At 39.2% G+C, this 15,636-nt stretch overlaps 1 protein-coding gene and 1 pseudogene across 5 annotated transcripts in view; both read right to left on the bottom strand.

The window, feature by feature from the left end:
• Window positions 1-15,636, bottom strand: part of Celf2 (CUGBP Elav-like family member 2) — an 830,356-nt gene that overhangs the window by 734,522 nt on the left and 80,198 nt on the right. The window lies entirely within an intron of this gene.
• Window positions 1-15,636, bottom strand: part of LOC147826327 (estradiol 17-beta-dehydrogenase 2 pseudogene) — a 98,423-nt pseudogene that overhangs the window by 69,672 nt on the left and 13,115 nt on the right. The window contains exon 1 of the transcript XR_015439479.1: window positions 1-15,636. This exon is cut by the window's left edge and continues 69,672 nt beyond it; it is cut by the window's right edge and continues 13,115 nt beyond it. The product of XR_015439479.1 is annotated as an estradiol 17-beta-dehydrogenase 2 pseudogene (transcript).

Raw genomic sequence — 15,636 nt, forward strand, 5'->3', positions numbered from 1 at the left:
TTTTCTAGGAACCACATTAAAATTTTTTTAAAAAAATAGTTAAAATTAATTTTGGAAGTATGTTCAGTTATTAATATATCTAAAGTATTGAAACTTCAAAATATAATCAATACCAAAATAAGTAGCAAAATATTTTATATTATTTTGTCTCAATGCAGTGTGGGTTTTACACTTACAGTATTTGTCAATTAAAATCAGACTTGTTTAATGTACTCATTCATCAGATGTGGCCAGTAGCAACTACCTTGATGGTGCTGAATAAACATTCAATGTCAAAAGGTGAGGTGGCCCCTAGCACAAGACGTGGTATGTTCTCAATCAATATTTGGGAAATGAGTAATTTCTGTATTAATGAATGAGTAAATGAAATAAAAACTGATACAAAAATTAGAATATGGAAACTTACATGATTAGTATCTTGATCCATGAAACACATGGTGTGAAGATTACTTGGCACTTAAGTACTAAAGTACAGTTCAGTGAGTTGCTATATAGTCATAGAGTAATATATATATATGTGTGTAAAATATATATATATATACACACACACATATACATTCATTTGTCTACCCATTGATCTATCCAAAAAGTTACACATGGCCACATAAATTCTGAAAAAGTCTGAAAACCCTAGGACCTGGTCAACTCTGGAGAGACAGGTAAGGCTGTCATTGTAGTGTATAATACAGTTACTGGTGTAGGTTACTGAATTTCACTTTATAATCTTGAATTAAGGGTGTGTACAGGATAGGTGAAGTTAGTATGTGTGTGCACTCATGTCCATATGGAGAACTGGACAGGTTTCAGAATTTGACCTGTTTAATGAATTAAATAGTTCATGGTGTGCTGTATACCAACAATGTAGTCTGCTTATAAAAGCCACAGTCTAGGTCATTGCTAGCGTATATGTGTCATTTACAACATGGAAGTCCAATTTTTTTTTATGCTAGAATTGTCCTTGTGTATAAAATGGATCCTAACTCTGACAAATATAACTTGGGTTCAACTTCTCTGCTCCTTGCTTCAGTATGTGAGACATGTATTTGCCAATGATATGTAGATTTTAGAGACTTTTTTTTTTTGTAAATGGCATTCAATGCAGAAAGAGGACTGAAGAGCAATCGCAGTTCAGAATAGACTTTGGGAGGAAATTATTTTAAATTTACCATGGATAAAGTAAAAAAAAAAAAAACACAATAGATTTTCTGTTCTCTTCTCTTTGAGATGCAGCTTTACAGTGATTCCACTTGATGTTCCACTTTTAGTTGTCTAATTGTTAATAACTTTGTGACATAACTTACCTAACCTTTAGGTGGCATTCTTCAATAAATCTGTAAAACAATGGTGTCCCTCTATGGTTTGTCCTTGGCAAGTTTTTAAAACAAGTTAATCTTTAGTATATTTCATTTCCTTTTTCAAACCCCTTCATTACTTGAACTCCTTGTAGTTTTTTCTAATGCTCTTGTACCTCAACCCCTCAATCTATTTCTTTTCTTGAACTAAATTATATTCTGCTCTCCGGAGTAAAATCTGTCATATGTATAGTTGAATTTGTAAAGTTTTCTAGGACTATTTGTGTATTAAACCTTATATGTCATTGTGGAAGGAAACAAAATGAATTTTTTTTAGGCATTGCTAAGTGTTTGGAAGAAATGTATTTCTTCACTTAGTGTCTTTGAGAACTGTACATGACTAGGTCAAAGCAGGGATATAGAAGGAACTTAATTCAGGGAAATATTTTCATAAGTGGTGAAAAAGCTGAGAAGCTAAAGAAGGGATAATGAGATAAGTTAGAGATGGAAGGATCTCAGGGAAAAGTAATGTCCCTGGAACCATTAGCTAAGGCCATCAGAGAGAAGCAAACTGTCAGGAAGAGAGAGAGCCTCTGAGGACAGAGCCACTGTTGGATACTGCCTAAGACAAGATGAGAGAGCTGGCCTCTCTCTCTTTCTCCTGCTCTCTTCTTTGCAGTGCCTCCCTATGGCTACAGAGAGCTGGAAGCAGCCTAGAAAGCAAAGATCTCATAGTGCCAATCTCTGCAATTAGAGCAGAGCAGAAATAAGGAGCAGATCTAGGAGCAGACAGGCAAAGGGGCATAGGAAGCATGTGCACTCTGCTGAGTAGGGTGGCTTCCCCTGGGTGCTCCCCATGGAAATCTAGGGGTATCAACTCTGAAATGTGCCATGTGCACACATCTGAGCAAGATTCTTTTCATGTGCTGAGTCTAATAAAATCCATGAACTCCTTTTCCTTTGTCCCCAGTATCTAACCTATTGCCAAATCCTGTTGACATGAATAACTCAAAAACACTTGAATCCATCCACATTGCTCATTCCAGCATCACCATTCTAGTCCAAGCTATCGCCATTTTTACCTGTGTTATGCAGTGACTCCCACTCCACATCTATCTAAGTCTGTTTTGTCCAGTTTCCAGTTTAGACCTCTACTCAGAGCTGAGACATTCTTCTTCCGTAACTTCAGTCATGCTGCCAGAAAATGTCAGTCCCTTCAGAGTGTTTCCTTTGTGTTGGAGGTAAAGACAGCCCTTACCAGGGGTGCAAGGCCCTGCCTGGTCTAGCCCCTACTGACTTCTCCAACCTCAACTGCCCATGATGCTTGCCTGAACTCTTTCTGCTCAAGCACGGTGACCTCCTTTGGGCTTTGAACCTGTCTCAATTGTCTCCTGCTTTAGGGCCTCTGCTCCTACTGCCCTTGTGCCTTCAGTATACTTTCCTCTTGTCTTTAGCTCATCGCTCCTATCCTGACTAGTCATCATTGATTCAGGCAAGTTCTCTTTGATTTGCCTAACTAGGTCATCCTCTCATACTGATCCAAAAAAGCAGAGCTCAGATCTCCCCTTTCTGTCTGTCTTTTTGTTCCTGCCTCTGTGTTTCTGTCTCTCTCTCTGTCTCTTTTTCTGTTCCTCTCTCTCTCTCTCTCTGGCATTGAAGGTGTTATGGACTAAATTGTGTACCCTCAAAGTTCATATGTTGAAACCCTAGCCCCCTATGTGATAATACTTGGTGCTAGGGCTTTTAGGAGATAATGGGCTTTGATGAGGTCATGAGAGTGGAGCTTTCTCAGTAGGATTACTGCTCTTATAACAAGAGATACCAGAGAGCTTGCTACCTCCTCCATCCCCACCATGTGAGTCCACAGCAAGAAGACAACTGACTGGAAGCAGAAAGAGATCCCTGACCAGAAAGTCACCCTGATGGCACATGATAACTTTGAGCCATGTGAAATGAATGTCTGTTGTTTAAGCCACGTAGCCTATTACATCTTGTTATAGCATCCCTAGCCGACTAAGCAAGCCAGAATTAAGGAATGAACAACATCATAAAGGACCTGGTAGACCAGGAAGCCAAATGCTCCCCAGAGGATCTCTCTGGTCTCTGATCCACTTAATGTGAAACATCTTTCCTCTTTTCTTTCATTATGCAGGGTGAAAATCTGCCACCTCTGAAAACACTTAGAAGATCCATTTGAGGTCAGTATGAACTGTTTTATTTCCTGGCCGGGAGTATTTTGCCATTTTATCCATCCTGGCATTGTGGGTGTGCATTTAAACCTAGAAATAGGATCCACCTTCAGGTGGTATTGAAGGGCAGGCATTGAGGTTTTGTCCTTGAGAGAACAAATCTCTCAGGCAAATCTCCATTTATTTTCTGCTAGTTTGCATTAGGAAAAGCTGCAGACAAGAGGGGTGCTCCACATTTGTTTCACATCTACACATTGCCTTTCTTTACTTCAAATTTTAAAAAAATTTCCTGTCCATTCATTGCTAGGTTACATTTTCTGCAACAATAGCCTGCCATTTCCTTTCTCTGCTCCCACTCTAGCTGTTCCTCAACCCAAGGACCTGCCGCCATGAAGTATTATTTTACAATTTGGAGAGGCATGTGTCTCTCGCCAGTGGACTTTCATTTGCACTGATCAACAACATCCACAAAAGCCTCATGTCAGAGATACAAGGCAACTGCTTTGTTTGGAGCCACCCACTCCTCTTTGTTTCCTGCCAATGCTCACTGTGCATTATGCTCCACATGCTTCCTCTCCATGGCTCTGCGGATGTGAAACTTTAAATGTAAGGTATTTAAAAATAATAAGGTAAAAAATCCTCTGAAATTTGCAGAGCTTTGTAGTCAAGCAGCATGCAACTCCTTAAAAAGCTATGTTTATCAAGAGTTCAGATGGTTCACTCCTGGTTGATTAGTGCGATCTGGGTGACAGAAAGAAGGGACTCAGAGGGGAGAGAAGTTAAATACTGACCTGAAAGCCAACTCTCCTGGACATGCTCTTATTCAGAGGAAACACATTAAGCTGTGGGGGAGGCTAGGATCTCCCACTGATTAAGGCTCATGCTCCAGTGCAGGCCCTAGGACATTCACAGGCCCAAGCCAAAGAAAGGAATTAAAATCAGTAGAGTTAGCAGAATTCTCCTACATTCCAGGTACTAGTATTATTAGTTCACTGGCTTGTCTTGGTCAGCCCTTATAAAATCTTACAAAATGGTGAAATTGGCTTTTGCTTCTTCAATGGATGCTTGGGTGGCACCTTCAGGGCCCAGGCTCTCAATTCTCCAGCTGCTAGGCTGAAGGCTCACAGTAGAGTCAAGCTTTGGGAATCTCATCCCTTTGAAGGAATGCCTCTGCCCCAGAGATATGCCACCTTTTCCTCCCCAGGGACATCTGTCCCTGCCTTAATCAGGGCAACTCTAGTGACCTTTTCTACTTCCTGCTCAGCAGAGGCCCGTTAGACTATATCTCTTTTGAGGTTCTCCCATTGCCCAATTGTGGTTTCTTCACTCCTTTACTGGTTTTATTTTTTTTCCTTAAATTCTTTTATTGGTACATTTTAGGTATACAATACTTTTACATTTATCATTGGGTGCTTGTACCTGTACATGATGTATCTTGGTTCTTATTTTTCCCCATTACCTGTGTGCCCTTCACCCCTTCCACCCTTCCCTATTTACACAGCCTTTGTTTCATTTTTTTTCTTTTCTCATAATTTTTAAAATGATTAAAATAAATAATTGATAATTTGAATAGGAAGAAAAGGCGTTACTGGTTTTATTTGTGAGCCTTTGTCTGCTCCCTCCCCAACAATGAAAATAGCCATGTTAGAATTTGTTTCCCCGAGGAATTTGCCTATTATGGGCTGAATTGTGTTCTCTCCAAAATGATATGTTGAAGGCAGAATTCAGTATTTCAAGTGTGGCTGTATTTGGAGCTAAAAATCTTTAAATTAAAATGAGGTCTTTCGGGTGGGCTGGAATCCAATAGGATTGGTTTCTTTTTAAGAAGAGATTAGGACAGAGATGCACACAGAGGAAAGACCATGTGAGAATACAGGAAGAAGGTGGCTGTCTATAGGCCAATGAGAAAGGGCTCAGAGCAAACCAGCCCTGCTGATATCTTGATCTAAGACTTCTAGCCTTAAGAAATATGAGAAAATAAATCTCTGCTGTTTAACGATCCAGTCTGTTTCTTTTTGCTATGGTAGCCCTAGCAAACTAATATACCACCCAGGAAAACTTAGCTGCCTCTAACCATTTTACTAACAAGAAACCAAGGGTCAGAGAAATTAATAATTGGCCTAAGGTGTCAGAGCCAGGTGGGCAACAAAACAAGGGTGATCCCAACCTTGTGTCTTTTTACTAATGAGATGAAACTTAAACTTGATATTACTACCTCCTCATCTCTTTGCAGCCAATGTTAAGAATATTCCCAATACCAAGAACAAATTAAAACTCATTGTCATTCACTCTGTATAGGATGAAAGCTCCTTCTTTTTTCCCATACCGGGGATCAAACTCAGGACCTTGCACTTGTGAGGCAGGTGCGGTGCCACTGAGCTAAATCCCCAGCCCCCTATGAAAGCTCCTTCTTACTGGAGTTGGTCAAGAGGAAACAGCAAGAAAGAAGCTACAGTTTTTTTTCACTACTAAGGATTAAAAATAGCATGATTGGGCCGGGGATTTGGCTCAGTGGTTTCGCCACCTGCTGCGCAAGCTCAAGGACCCGAGTTCGATCCCCGGTACCAAAAAAAAAAAAAAAAAATAGCATGATCTTTCCACTCCAATCATACTTTTAAAATTCAAGTCACTATGCATAGGAGAAATAATTATGAGATTTAAAATACATTTTTATTTATAAAAATATAACCTTAAAATCAAGCTCGAGAAAGAGATGAGGAAAACCTTGATGGATTGTCTAGGAAATATGAGATCACAACCTAATCTTAGCCAAAAGGAAATTATTGATCCATCTAGGAAGACAACCTATATTTAGTTTTGTAAAATACTGTGATTCCCGTAACCATAAAATAATATCACCAGATTGAGCCTTCAAATTTCAAAAATGTCAAATGTATCCAATGGTTTCTATTATTAGGATATTTATTAGAATATATTCATAACTAAAACAAAAATAAAGCCTTCTTCGAATGGTTTAAAAGTCCATCTCTTCAACATTCATTACTCTTTACCCCGAAAGGTTATCTTTGTGTTTAAGGAGTATAAGGTGGAAATCTCAAGGTGAGACTGACAGATCCCCTCCAAGAGAATAACACACAAAGTTCATGTTTGCAGTAGTAATTATAAGGAGGGGAGAGGGCAATGAATGATTTAAGATTGTGTGCTAGGGTTGGGAGGCACTTTAGAGAGCCTCTAGTCCACCTTTCCTTTAACCGATGAAGAGTGTAAAGTCCAGGAGCTTTGAACAATGTGCCCAAAGTCAGATGCTCCTTAGCGCTGAAGCCAACTCTAGAGGCCTCAGCTGCTCTGGGAGGGTTCTTTCCATTACGACTCCCTGCTTTTTCCTGCCAAAGAAGCTGAGCTGCAAATGTCCACTAAACTAAGTGAATCTGAACATACTTTTCTTTTAAAGAGCTCCACCTTTTTGGAATGGTATTCATTACTGCATGACCTAAATGGTATTTATCTGTCCATTATGCTTGTGTTCTAGGTCACAATAAAATACTAGCTCTTAGAGGACAGGACTAGAGACACTATATGTAGAAAAATAAATGAGAATGATAAAAGGGCCAACAATTTTACCTATTTATGAATCAAGTCTTCAGAAGAATGGCTACTAAAATAATTTATTGCTGAGGTGAAAAGAAAGAAATACTTGCTCTCTAAGGTTACTCGCACTCTGGTGTTCTAAGAACAAAGACAGTGATATTTGTTGGGAGAGGGGATGGGGCATGGTGATTGATATTCCCACAGAGACGAAGTAGATCACAAATGAATAGGTGGCCCCTGGTGACAAAAGAGGCACTTCCTCTACATAAGAATGATAAAATGCCTATTAAAAATACTGAGATATTATATAAGGCATAGGAATTCTCGTGTCTGTGCTTTGCTTCTGGGGGTCCTATGATATCCATTTGTGAGGCAATCCAATATTTATCTTTTGGTCACTCCTTCACTGGAAAATTCAGGCAAAAGATAATCTCCTACTCTCCAAAAGGTACCTCTGACAGTTGTAGGACTGATTAGGGTAATTACTGGGTAGTGTGGCAATCCCACCAACAGCTGGGCTGTCAGTTAGGTTGGAGGTGCATCTGCAGCTTGGGTGAAGCAACAAGGCTCTTCTAATGGGGAATTTCTTGATAGCCAAGTATTTGTGAAGGTCCATGATTCCCTCTTCAGTACATTTTCATTCATTGGTGGTTCCTTGAAAGTTAAGTTTCAAAAAACCATAAAGAGGAAAATGTCTATGAGGATCTTGTCCCAAAACCTTTTGGGGCATTGTATAAAGTGTTCATTCATGACCCAAGTCATAAAAATAACCTACTACAACATACATATCCATTCTAAAATGTTGTACGCTTCACCAGAGATTACTTATTACAGTGGTCTGAATAAGATGGATCATTATCCTCTTGGCCATATCCACATGGAGTACAGATGGAACATGCTTTGACTAACTAAAGCACCTACAAACAATTTACTTATGATGTAGTTAGTTTATCTTTAAAAATACAAGGCTGGGGCTGGAGATGTAGCTCAGTGGCATCGTGCCTCCCTTGCAAACACAAGGTCCTGAGTTGGATCCCCAGTACTAAAAAAAAATAAAAATAAAAATACGAGGCTGGTCTACCTGACCAGCCAAGCTCAAACTCACCAACAATTGTGAACACTCCACCAACCCTCTACTGATCAAAATCAACAAATGAGCTCTTGAAAAGAAGAACAACCGGAACTGCAAATAAAAGCATCTGTCAAGCTATTTATAGATCCTTTATAAAAATTTTGTGGGTTTAATGAGCAATATAGATATTATTTGGTAATGACTGCTGCATTATCCTCCCATTTGAAAGAACATAACACTCACCACATGGCTAGCTGTAGGTCTTAGTGATTTTTATTACAGATAAGTGAGTGTATATAGCCCAGTACTTCTAAAGCTATTTTGAATGGATTATTGGTGCCAGGTGCCTTAGAAAGGAATACATTTTTTAAAGTGCTTGTCAAATTCCTTTCCCCTGATTGTTATCAGTGATGTTCTATATCCTGAGGGGTTTCAGCACAAGGCTGCTCTCTGAACCTTTTCCTGGTTGGTTACCTTTCTCTAGGAACGAAGCCAAAATTACATATACATCACCTCCTCTGAGGTATTATATGTGTCTCAGTGCTTTTAACCATAGGTGTGGCCTTATTTTGATATCCTCGTCATTGAAAGCTGCTTCTCCCAGAACTTGGGTCTGGCTCCTATTATGTCTCAGTGAATGCAAACTGTCTCTTGGAGTGACATTGTTACTTTGCTCATTTCAAAAGTGTTGAATTTCTTTGTTCTTTGTTTTTTTAAAGTCACCTATTTGAAAATTAACTTTCTTAACATAAAAAGATACATATAAAGACACATATCATATAATACATACCATGATACATATTGAAGTATATAATATCTATTCTGAGGATACTAGCAAAGCAATAAGATATCAGGATAAAATATTAGAAGTCAAAAAACATAATGAAACCATCATTTTATTTATGGCTTTGTGAGTGTGCATTTTCTGGAATAATGTAGGGGGTGATCAATGGATTATTAATGTGCTGTGGCATCTTTTTCATTAATTAAAATATCCTTTTCCTTGCCTAAGAAATGTACTTGGTGTCATTTCTTTTGAAGTGGGCCTTGTTTGAGTTTCTTTTGATTATAGGCAGAAATCCAGTTAATCCAGTTAGAGGATTTCTAGCCATACTAGATTAAGTGGAATGTTTATATCTAAGAGTAATTGCTATAACCTGAGCTGAGATGTGTAACTGTAACACACACACATATAACTGCCTACTTGTATCTCTGTAAATCATGACTGGCTTTTAAAATAATTTACAGAAGAGTAGTTTAAGTTAGAAATGGGCATCCTTCTGTTAAAAATAGCGTAACCTTATAGGTTTTATTGTGATCTCTCCTTTTATTTATCAAGTATTCAAGAAGAGCCAAAGAGTTGTGTGGGCTGATTGCTTAGTTCTGTATCAAAGAAAAACAGAAAATCCATTGAGATGTGTGTGTTATAGTGATTAGTAATCCAAGCACTTCAGGGTGAAGAATCTTAAAAATGACTTTGGACAAAATATTTTCTTTTATATATAGAAATTTAGACATTCATTCAAGGGTCCCAGAAAGACTACTGAGTTTATTTTGCCACTTTTTACTAATAGAATACTAAATTAGGGAATAATTTTACATATGCTATTGGTAGGGATATACAGATTGGCTTCAATTGTTGCCAGTGATCACTCACTTACTCTTCCTTTTCTGTTTGTGGCTTCCTAAGGGAAAGTGCTTTCTTTCAGCTTCATCATCATAGTTTATGGTGAAAAGTTAGTGGTCATATTGCTAACAATGTCTTTCAAAGAAGATGTATTGGTCAGCTTTCTGCTGCTGAGACAAAACACCTGACATGTGCAATTTAAAGGAAGAGTTTTTTTTCAGCTCACAGCTTCAGAAGTTTCAGTCCATGGTCAGCTGATTACAAGGCAGAAACATGATGGCAGAAGGTCAAAATGGAGGAAAACTGTTAACTTCATGGAAGTCAAGAAAAGGGGGAGGGGGAGAGAGAAAGAGAGAGTGAGACAGCCCCAGAGACAAAGAGGCCAGGGGCCAGATATAGTCCCTAAAGTCATACCCTCTCGACCCACCCAGACACACTCAAAAGTGTGCTTTGCTAATATTGTAGGCATCTCTCTAGCCAATCAAGTTAACAATCACAGATGTCTTACAAATTTTAGATTTATTCTTTTCTTACTCCTCCACTAGTGAATGAAAGTATGAGTGAGCATATCCAGCCATCATCTTAGTGTATAAAACTGGTCCAATTGCACTGATAGCCTTATGCTTGAAATATTTTTCTTTTCTTTAAAGCATTTTGTTGTAGTCAGGATTTTGCAAGGGAAATAGATTTAATACAGGACACAATTTACAGGATTATTTTATAATAGTCACCCAAAAAGTCAAATTCAGCAGAGTACAAGAGATCTAGCTGCATACTAGAGACCCAAAGAATCCAGCCAAGGGTGTGGATCTCACACCAATGTCTTGCACAAGTCCAGCTGAAGGCCTAGAGTCAAAGGCAATGTCCTATGCTTGTTTGTGTCGAGGATCGGCACCCAGAAGGCTCAAAGGCCAATGTTGGAAGCTAGAAAGTCTGCACTGGTGAGGTGAAGGATTTTTGCCACCAAGCTGAGGGATCTACAGTGGAACAAGGAAGTGACACTCATGGTGAAGATCAGAGGCCCCCTAAAAGGAACAGCAGCCATTCCCGGTGACAGTGAGGACCCAAGCTCCTCCTCTGTTGGGAACAGCCAAGTGTGCATCAGGTAAACCAACCACAGCAAACTTCTCCTAGAAAAATCAACAGCCCCCAATCTTCCTATCCAGATCCCTTTTTATGCCATTGGCAACAATCCTCAGGTGGGTCCATCTTCCCCTCCCAGACCATGCCTAATCAGTTCAGCTGGGCATCTCAAGTTGACCATTAATTAATCCATCACACATTTGTTATGTCTATAAACAAATGTCACACATATATTACCTATGTAGCTATGTCAACTATTACTTGTGCTGAACCCCAAAGAGAAAATCCTTTTACTCCAAGTAACTCCTCTAAGTAGTAACTGACCAAGTTAGCACCCAGGTTCATCAAACTGCACGCTCTCCTTGCTATGCAACACATATCAGGATATTCTTGGCTTCTATCAGTTCTCCAGAGACCATTTCTCTGGTCCCAAAGGCTCCCTGCCAGCTAGAGTGCATGAGATAGTGACTTTGGTCAAATAGTCCATGCCTTCTTTCATTTTACTGATGGTGCCAATGGGGAATTTTCTTCTGTGTGTGTGCTTACTTGTGCCCAAAGGAATTGTTATTTCAATTTTCACACTATTCATCAGTATTTATTGCACGAGAAAGATAATAGAATGCTAGCATCCCTTTAATCCAGTGTTCTATACCTTTCTCATCTTTGAACCACTCACCTATAGTTGTGGATACATAATTGATTTAAGTCCCCAAAAGCAAGCATGTTCATATTAACTGCATGTTAGAATGAGCCAATAAAATCACAGCAAGAGGCATATCTCATTAGGGGCTCATGTATTTCTCAAGGCAAAACTCAGTGGATGCTCGGTATTGAATTTGTTTATCATTCTCCAAAGCCAATGAAAAATGGATTCTCTCACACAAAAATCTATATGATCTTCTGAAGTCAGAGGAGTTATAGTCTATGGCTTTTATCATCTTGAGCACAGGGCTGAAGCAGGAAACTGTATTGGCTAGCTGTGTAGATTACATTGGAGTTTCTCTGTGGTGTGTTTGGTCTTCTTAAAAACAGAACCATCTGTTAGCACCATGAATGGTCACAGGGCTCTGTTCAGCTCACAAGTTACTGAGAGGAGTCATTCCATATGAGCAAGCAGGTGGCCAGGTTGTGACTTACAGGACAATTTGAGGCTTGTGTTTTTTAGTCTAGATACAGAAGAAATGGTCAAAGAATATTCTCCCCTCCTTCTTTTCCAGCAATGGCCTTGGTCAGGCTTTAATGTTTACTCTAGGGTATAACTAGGGTTGAGAACAATAGTTTCTCTGCCTCTTTGCTGTCTACAACTAGCAAAATAGTAAGTAGCATAGGAGGGATCAGCAGCAGGGAACACAACAGACATCTACAGACATCTGTTGGTCAGAAACCAAGTCTTCAACCTAATCCACAGGACTGATTCAGGGAAAGAATGCCACAGGTGCTGCTGAATGACTCCAAAGGATGCTTCTGGCCCCAGAGACTGAAAACACAAACCAACAATGGACAGACCATACACAAAAACAGAATACTGACCCACAATTTTCAACCAGCCCTGGAGACCCACTCATGATCTACAGACTCCAGCTATTAATAAGTCAGATTTTCAGGAAAGCAGACTGCTAACTCTCATAATAATCCAGGGAGCTAATCAGTGACACCTATGATAATCTGTCCAAAATGATCAGGACTGGATTAATAGTGGACACAATCCCTAGTTTTTGGCCTTGCTTCCAATTTAGAAAAAAAAAGATAAAGCTAAATACATGTCTTTAACCACCTAGGATATCCTCCTTTTAGCTAACCAACCTAAAACTTCCTCCTGTCAACAACCTCCAGTCAGGGCATTTTTTCCATAATGAAGCTTTGTCCTTCCTCTGCCTGCCTTTGAGTCTCTGACAAAATGCAAGAGATGGTGCAAGATGATTCTTGCTGTAGCAAGCTTTGAGTAGGTAGCCTTTGTGTTGGTTTGGGTGGTCTTTTTTTCTGCATGCCTCAATGTTCTTTTCCTCCATCATGTCATATAGGGGTTAAATCTATGTGATCAAGTTCATTTACCTGTGTTTGAATAGAGACACTACACTTACATGGCCTCTGCTGAGTTATTTAATCCTTTATGGCTTTGTTCCCTCATGTGTAAAATGGAGATAACTGACTTGCCACATAAATATGAGACATAGATGACTTGATAGCCATCAAAGTAGTTAGAATACTGTTCTATCTGGCATGTTGATGGTAGCTATTTTTAAGTCTTGTTATAATGAAGTTTTTCATCCATATTCCTTCCTTTGGCCTGTATTCTCGGTCGTAAAGCCTATGAATTGGAAATTTCTTTGGGAAAAGTGGTGCTTGAAACTTTTGACATTCATTCACAAAGTAGCTTGAATCAGTATTTAAGATTTCTTACCCTAGGATGATTCCTACAGATTTGACATTAGCAAGCTCTGACAAAGTCTTATATGTGTGGGTCTCTTACATATGATGATATGGATAGAAATTTCAATGGGCAAGAGAGAAAATGCCAGACATAGGAGGAACACTGCTGGAGCTAGCATGTTACTAGGGCACAGAGTTGGATGCAGTTGTAGGAAGACTGCACAGGAATGAGGGTAGAGCACCCAAAAATCCATCTACCTCATGAAAATCCTCCTTTTAGGATTTTCACAGTGGCTATGACCCTAGAAGTCTCATGTGTTTTAATTATTGGTAGAAATAGATGCACTTGGACCATTCCCCAGTTTGGACTGAGAGGGTCCACTTTCCTTCTCTGTGACCTCTTGGTTAGTCATGAGTCACTGTGTGGTGTGGAGTATGTCTTCTAGTGGTTTGGAATTTTAAAAGGTCCTTTGCTCTGTCAAAAGGCAAACTAAGCTTAGATATTTTGCTGGAAAATAGGCTAGCTGTGCAATTGTTCTTGATGACTACTATGAATAGCCCCCTGTGGCAAAAAGCTCCTGAGAAAAGCTTAGTTTTAGATTTCTGAGTCCAGCACTGGGTGCCAAAGATAAGGATAACGTGAGTGGAAAAAGCCAGGAGTTTGCTGTCTTTTGTCTCCTACTGAATTGCACAGGGTCTTTGGGGTATTGGTTTGGGGGTAGATGTATGATGTTGTGTGTGCTGATATGCATACTTCCAGACTTTTTCAGGAAACAACTTGGACTGTGACACAGAATTAAAACTTCACCTTGAAGTTTCTCTTCACTCAACTGAAGAAGGCTGCCTCCAGCAAGAGAAGTCACAAAGTTTTTAATACCAACTCAAAGTCAAGACACTAGAGTAAAAGGAATTACAAGCTGCCTTAAGTGTTTTTTTTTTTTTTTTGGAAAGAGTTTGAGTATAAATTTAAAAAAAAACAACTTCAATGAGGTAGCCAGGAAAGTGCAGCTCTATCTTCACTCCCATTGAAATAATCTGTTCCCCCAAATTTACTCTACCTGGCAATCTTCCCTGAATACCCGAGGGAAAAGAAATAAAAATCGAGAAAAGATTCTGTTATGTAGCCTGGCTTATTTTCTTACTTTCTGCTTCAAGTAGCCAAGTCATTTACTCTGAAAGCTTCTGTAACTGAACATGTGTATTTGCTGAGCTATTTCAAATATGTTCTATTATGCTTCAGCCTTTTTCAGTGGTGGACTTTGAACATAGTTCTAATGCCCTGGTGGTACAATTTCTAACTGGGAGGTGTTCTCAGTGTAAGCTGAGTAAAAGCAGTAGCAACACTGCTTTGGAATAAAAAATAATCACTTGAGAGTTGGAATTTCAGAGTTTTCTGTTTAGCTCTAGCAGCCAAATATCAGAGGACTCAAGTTCAGAGAACGTGTCCATCTGTGCTGTACCTTTGCCATCCACAGGGAAGGGGTGAAATGACAACCCACTCTCTTTTGTTGCAATGGTAAAGAATGAGACCCTAAAGAATGAGTCACTTCCCAATGGAGCAGAGGGAGGCTGGGTCTTGGTTCTTCAGAAGCTGTTGAGAATCTCTCTAAGATCAATCAAGCAAAGGGCCAACTTCCATAAAGACTCAGAATATTTTGATTTTATTTGAGTACAGGGTGATAAATATAGGTCTAGACTCATTCTTCTGCATGTGGACAACCGGGTTTCCCAGAACCATTTGTTAAGTGAGCCATAAAGAAGGGTAAATTTGAGTCATTTATAGGAGAATAGATACACCTTCAAACTATAATACTAAGTGAAGTGAACCAGATGCAAAAAGTTAAAGATCACATGGTTTCCCTTATTTGAGAAACCCAAGGTATAAATAATTTAAAGAGCAAAATAAAAGACAGATGATAGAAAGCAGGAGATCTAGGAATGAAGAGATAGAGAAGGGAAAGTAACAGATTAAAATGTGATATGTACATGTACTGACTCCTCACAATGTTTGTATTCAACATATATCACAAACATATATTTTTTTAAAAACCCAGGGTAAAAACTAAGCACTTGCTACTAATGCTGATAGACAAGGATTGTGCTAAATCTTCTGACCTGTTTGTCTTTGCAGTACTGGGGAATTGAACCCAGACCCTTCACCCTGAGCTATGTCCCCAGGGTTTTAAATTTTTTTCTTGAGACAATAAATTCCTGAGTTGTTCAGGGTGGGTTTGAACTTGTGATCCCCAACTTCCCAGGGTGCTGGGATTATAGACACCCACACCTCACTCTCTGACCTGTTTTATTTCTTTGGCGCTTACTGAAAGCCTATAGAAGGGGTGATATTACTTTTTCTTACTATAGATGAGAAAGTTCAGAGTTGTGAAGAAACCTCTAAATTTTAAAGTTACTCCATAACCTAGGATTAGTATGCTTAACCAGTTCATCAGTGAT

Source organism: Heterocephalus glaber, unplaced genomic scaffold (genome assembly GCF_053883595.1).
Source record: "Heterocephalus glaber isolate CG9 unplaced genomic scaffold, H.glaber_assembly_v1.0 deba00001472, whole genome shotgun sequence".
In the NCBI taxonomy this organism is placed as follows: domain Eukaryota; kingdom Metazoa; phylum Chordata; class Mammalia; order Rodentia; family Bathyergidae; genus Heterocephalus; species Heterocephalus glaber.